The 6,361-nt window shown below is 48.7% G+C and overlaps 1 non-coding gene across 1 annotated transcript; it reads left to right on the forward strand.

Annotated features, from left to right (window-relative positions):
• Positions 1–2,853: 2,853 nt before the first annotated feature.
• Positions 2,854–2,931, forward strand: LOC130878864 (small nucleolar RNA R38). Its single transcript, XR_009057481.1, has one exon. It is a non-coding gene; the product is annotated as a small nucleolar RNA R38 (small nucleolar RNA).
• Positions 2,932–6,361: the final 3,430 nt, after the last annotated feature.

A 6,361-nucleotide genomic window follows, 5' to 3' on the forward strand; every position in this document is an offset into this window, starting at 1 on the left:
TGAATACATCAGTGATTATTTCCTTGGAACATTCTGTGAGAAGACGGCCAAACAGTAAATCCAGCACGGTGAGGAAATTAAGAAGAAAATATTAAGACGCCCCCCCCCATGAAGCGTTCATAATCAAATTAAAGGAGATACATATAAGCAAATATGGTCATTAAGAGTATGTGTTGGCAACAGATTTCCACATTAAAAAAATGGAACAGGCTAAATGCTACAGAGTCCCATTTGAGCAGAGTGATTAGGAGTTATGAATATCTACACGGGAAGTAGACTAAGACAAGAGCTCCTGAGTAAACTGGGAGCATGGGAACTTCGGGAGAGGGTTGAAGGGGAGGGGAGAGGCAGGGAGGGGAGCAGAGAAAAATGTAGAGCTCAATAAAAAAAATCAATTAAAATATATATAATAGTTATGAATCCAAGGCTCATGGTCTTGTAAATTTAAACTCATTTCCTAATAGGTGTAAGGTCTGGCCTTGTCTTTCTATTTTGCCCTATTAATAAAAAATGTGGTGGTGGTAGATGCCTTTAATCCCAGCACTCGGGAGGCAGAGACAGGCGGATCTCTGTGAGTTTGAGGCCAGCCTGATCTACAAGAGCTAGTTCCAGGACAGGCTCCAAAGCTACAGAGAAACCCTGTCTCGAAAAACAAAAACAAAACCAACTCCCACCTCCCCCAAAACAAAACAAATGACATTCCAAATCAGGCAGGATAGAAAGGAAAGGAAAGCCTTGGGGACATGAGAAGGAAAAGGGTCCCTCATTCTGGAATCTGGGCTGGAGTCTCTTGCTAACAGAGAAGCAAGAATTCTGGTACCAACCACTTAAGACCCTCTCTCCCCTCAGATAGGAAGCCACAGTTTTCTGGGACTCTCACCAGAGACCATCACGTTTACATGGAAGACACAAACTAAATCTGCGACCCTAAGGCTCCATCCAAAGCCTCTCTGGAGCACCCACACTTATCTCACTTATCAAGAGAGCAAGAAAGTGGGGATGGGGGAGGTCTCCTAGCAACCGCTTGAGGAGTAAAGAGCCGCCAAAATAGTATACGTGGCTAAGACTAAGCAACTAAGTGCAGCTCTGACTTGAGCCCATTCCCACACTGCGGCACGTCATTCTCCTGGGCGCCTTTCTCCTAACCCTCACGCTAAACACCTCCATTAAAATTATTTTCTTTCCAATTTATAATGGCTAGTCCTGAAGTTCTTTTCAGCACCGCGGCCGGGACGAGGTCGGCTGTCACTGAAGTCAAGGTCCCAGAAGGATGGGGGCAACTCCCTGGGCTTCTGGAGGTGCCAGCCTGGACCTGTTTTCATGAAGTCATGCTATTCCCGTCAGTTTTTACGATTTCTTGCTACTCCAGTCCGGACAGGGTCCCAAGCAGGCGGGACCCTACGGCTCGAGCGCCCCCTGCTGCCTGCACCCGCTCTCGTCCCCCGTCTAAAAAGACGACGGGACCCTGGGACTTCTCCCTGGACAAAGGCAAGCGACGCCTCTCCACCCCAGATAAAATCCGCAGAGTAACTGACCACGAGCCTGAGTTTCCTCATCAGACCAAACTTCCCACCCCAGGAAACTCTGCTGCCCCTGGTGGCGGCCACCATCTTACCCCTTCTCTTCACTCTCAGGAGAGACGACCGACGCTCGGCCACGGCCGGTTTAGAACTACATTTCCCAAAAGGCCTTTCTCAACATCGCGAGAGTTCTGGCGAGACCGGGGTGGAAAGACTGCGCGCAGCCGCAACCTCGCCCTTTCCGAGGTCCGCCGCCGCGTGTGTGCAAGTTATGGCCGCTTTTGTCTGTCGAGCACTCACTGAAAAGGCTAGGGCTTCGGGTGTTGGTAAGCTGTGGAAGCGGGAAAATGAGATTTTTCTTCACATGCCGTCGCCATGCATGTCTCCTCCAGAGGTGAAGTGACCGCGATAAGCTCTTCCTCTCCATTGCTGTTTAAGGTCTTAGATGGTTAAGATTCTGTGTTTAAAAAAAGGTTTTCCAGACTGCGAGAACTGTTGTGTGAAAGAGTGCTGAAGCCCATTTTAGGCTTCGAATTCGCGTTTCTTGGGAGTTCTTCCAACTTGCCCAGCCCCCTATGCCTCAAGACCATGCGCCGAGCGTGCGACCCTGCTGGCCCTGTGGTTTCCATGGGGGGGGGGGTGGCCTTTAATGCTTTTAGTTTTTTTTTTTTTTTGGTTTTTCGAGACAGGGTTTCTCTGTGGCTTTGGAGCCTGTCCTGGAACTAGCTCTGTAGACCAGGCTGGTCTCGAACTCACAGAGATCCACCTGCCTCTGCCTCCCAAGTGCTGGGATTAAAGGCGTGCGCCACCACCGCCCGGCCTTTAATGCTTTTAATACCTGAGAGTTGACGTGTGAATACGTTTGCTCGCCTGTAGTGCCTTGACATCCTTTAATGACTGCAGGTTGTGACTGAGGGGCCCGCAAAATGAAAACCCATAGTTTACCCTGGCATTTTCTTTCCTTCCTCGAAGGCACGCCTTTGGCACCTGTTGCGACGCTGGGAAGCAAGGCTGCAGACTCCGTCTCGGGAGTAATGGTAGGATCCCTAAGCATAAACGGACCGGTGTGGCCACCGATGAGAAGGTGGAGGTCGATGATGGACATCTGCTTCAGGCGAGCTAATATAAAGTTCAGCTATGAGAACGCGTGTCGAGCCATGAGTCCGTTTTGGTAAGTTTCTACTCATAGTTCAGAAGAGAGGCTCTGCCGGTGTAACTTGGAACCACTGAGTGTCACCCGCCATATAACATGGGAAACAGGATGGACAGGGATGAAGGGAAGAGACTTGGACCATGAGTTTGGGTTGCCTGGGATTTAGGAGTTTGTTACTGGTTGAGCCGAGGATGAATTAAAGTTATCCCTGTCTGAGATGACATGTCTTGTGAAGAGTCGTGGTTTACTGAGGCTCAACCTTTTAACGCCTAATTTGAGAATAAACACCTTACGGTTGTCTCTGTTACGATGAAGTCTGTTGTCTTAATTATCCTTTCAGGTTGGAGTTGGCTCCTGGAGACATTGTGGGGCGTGGCACGTAAGGACCTTCTTGACGCTATGCGTGCTAACAGCTTCTTCATACAATCGCAGGGGTTGTTGCCTGGAAGGATTGGTCTGTTTGATTAAGAGGTAAAAAGTTTGCAAATACAAAATTGTCCCTGTCCTCCGCTCTGCTGCCATGCAGTGGGGATTCTGCTCAAGGTTGTGTAAGCAGCTATTGGCTTTCAGGGGACATCCAATTGATGCTGGAGGACCCCTTCAAGGCACGGAACAGCCAGTATAAGGACTTATTTTTATATTAATTTATTATGTATACAATATTCTGTCTGTGTGTCTGCCTGCAGACCAGAAGAGGGCATCAAATCTCATTTCAGATGTTTGTGAGCCACCATGTGGTTGCTGGGAATTGAACTCAGGACCTTTGGAAGAGCAGGCAATGCTCTTAACTGCTGAGCCATCTCGCCAGCCCCATTATAAGGACTTATGCACCCAACATGTCAATAGAACTGAGGTTAAGAAACCCCCTAGAAACTGCATTTTATATAGGTTTTTCTGGGCAGGGGATCAAACCTTGTGCGTACTTAAAGATACTTCTTTTGTATGTGCGTGTGCCATGGCTATGCTTGTCAGTCAGGGTGAAGTGTGTTCTCTCCTTTACACAGAGCCAGAACTGCATTTTAGATGAAAGATTTTGACCTGCCAACTGATGGTGGCATAGAGCCTTGTGTCTTGTGACACAGGAGTGGTTGTTTCTAAGCTCGGATGTATCTCAGAACCTAAAACGTGTTTCCTGGGCCCACTTCTGCCAGTGGATGCAAATGGTTCTAGAGTGGAGTCAGCCTTGTGGGAGGTCTGGAGCAGGTGTACAGAGACGGTTCGACAGTTCTGGTCTGTTTGAGCCGAGGCCTTCTCTTACGGCAAGGTTAGAGTGCTGGCTATTTTTAACAAAACCGAAAACCACATGCTTGCTGTTGTACATGTGGATGGGGGAGGAGAAACTGTATGATGTCATTTCTTGGTAGCCTTTGTGATAGATGGTTGTCCAGTGGGTGACCTAAACCATTTTGGGTATTCTGATGATAGGACATGCCAAAGATTCTGGCTCAGCCATCAGGACCCCTGTTGCTGGGAGTGACCTTTCCACCCGAAAGTCTTACCTTGTAGCCTGAGTTGGCCTTGAATTTGCTGTGTAGCAAAGGTTGGGTTCCTTAATGTTAGTGATCCTGTCTTTAGGAGGACAGGAGTGGCCAGGGAGATGGCTCAGTGCTTAGTTGGTTAAAGAAGACCTGGGTTCATTCCCAGCACCCACTTCGAGCAGCCAACTGCATGTAACTCTGCTTCTAGGGAATCCCATGCCCTCTTCTGGTCTCTACAGGCACATACATGGTACACATGTATATGTAGTCAAAACACACATAAAAATAATTTTTTAAAAAAAGCCTTTCTAAAGGGTTCTCGTGCTCAGAGGCTGGCAGTTCTGTGGGAGCTGAGTATGTGATGATGTAAGTTATCCCTGGCTGAAGGCCAAGAGGCCTTTCTGTGTGGAATGTGGTTATCTGAAGCTCAGCTTCCCAGGGACAGGCAGGCTCCGGGCATGGTTTTACAGTGAGTTGCTCTGGAGTTACCATGTGTTTCCTCATCACCAGGTGCAGGCTGAGTCACTGGAGGAGAAGGATGCAGGATGCTGTAGCCGCCACACAGGTAACCATCTGCACCTGGACTTGAGCCTGGATCAGGATGTGGGGTGGAGTATCAGTGCATTTGATGCCCTACTCTGACGAGGGAGATTTCAGTGTGGTTTTTTTTCTTCTCCAGGTTGTGCAGGGTGAGACAGCTCCCTTGTGACCAATGAAGTGATTGCTTTCGTCTCGAGCCCCTCCCCCCTCTAATCTGAGATAGTCTTACTGTATAGTCCCAGCTGGCCTAGCACTCAGTAGACCTGATTAACCTTAAACTCACTGAGGAACACCTGTTTCTGCCTTCCAGGTGTTTGGATTAAAGGCGTGCGCCGCCTTGTCTTCCTTGTTATGTTCTCATTTGTGTTCCAAAAAAAGCCCATAAGCCTATGATGGATGGTTGGTTATCCCTGTCTGAAAACTTCAGCTGAGGGAAAATACTCTATTCTGAGTCTCAGGGGTGTGGCTCTCTGCCTGAAGAAATTCGAGCTTTATAAGGGATCGAGTGGACGCCATAAAGAGCTGTGTGTGCCCTGCTGGGAGCTGGTGTAGTGTGCCAGCCTTCCAGAAACCTACTGTCTGCTTGCCCTGTAATCCTCTCCGTTGAGTGATGGCTCTGAGGGCAAAGCCCCCGAGTTAGCAGAAGTGGGCTTACTACCAGGGCTCGTTCTGTGCTTGTTGTGAAGTGAAAGGGTCCTTGTCACATGCTTCTAGAAAATGAATGTGCTCTTTTGAAGGAGATGGGAATGTAAGACTTGTGCCAGCTTGTGATTTAGAATGCCTAATGACTCTGTCCTTGCCTCTGCTGCAGCCCTGACATTTAGGAAAGAAGGTGCCGTGACCCTGGCAGCCTCATACAGATTAGGTCCTGTCTGAATGTCAGGTTGCTTGATGGGCACCAGGGTAACGAGAAACAAGTAACCCTGGGGTGTGGGGCTGGGCGAACTCCACCTCAGTAATTCCTGTTTCTGTGGTCAGTTTGCAGTGCCCTCAGATTGTGCTTTCCTGCCGGAACTGGGGTGTGTACAGGCTTTTTGTGCCTGTATGGCCGCATTTTTTGTTTCATCACCTAAAGCATTTGCATTTGGGTGAGATTGACTGAGCCCTGGCTGCCCACAGCCTACAGAGAAGCAGGCCTGCTTGGCTTTGCTCCTGGGTGAATTCAAAGGTCATGTCCAGAGGGGAGTGAGTTGAGTGTAAATATTCCTGATGCTTCATGGGTTTTTTGACCATTACCAGAAATTTCTCCTGTCTCCTAAAACAAACTAGTTGATCATTCTGCATTGGAACTTAGGCAGTGCCCGCCTGTGCACATAGCACACAGTGCTTGGTAAATGGCAGTGGCAGGAGCTGCAGGCTGATGCGCTCGTTCCCAGACTCTTCAGTTGCCTTCATGTTTTGTTTTCAGGTTTTTGCCCTGGAGTGTCCTGCTGCTACTGGCCTTCAGTCTCCCAGAGTGTCATCAAAGGGCCTTGGAGTTTGATCTGCAAAAGCAGCCAGCAGAGTCAAGTGACTGTAGTCACCCTGGAAGCCTCTGGCAGCTAGCGAATAGTGGAGGCACTTGGAGGGGGAGGGTGGCATTTCTCACAGTGGATTTCCTGAGAAGTCTAGTGTTGGGCTTTCTAATTTGAAGCATATATAAACTATAAAATTTAACTCACTAGCATTGT

The sequence above is a fragment of the Chionomys nivalis genome, chromosome 7, assembly GCF_950005125.1.
Source record: "Chionomys nivalis chromosome 7, mChiNiv1.1, whole genome shotgun sequence".
Classification (NCBI taxonomy): domain Eukaryota; kingdom Metazoa; phylum Chordata; class Mammalia; order Rodentia; family Cricetidae; genus Chionomys; species Chionomys nivalis.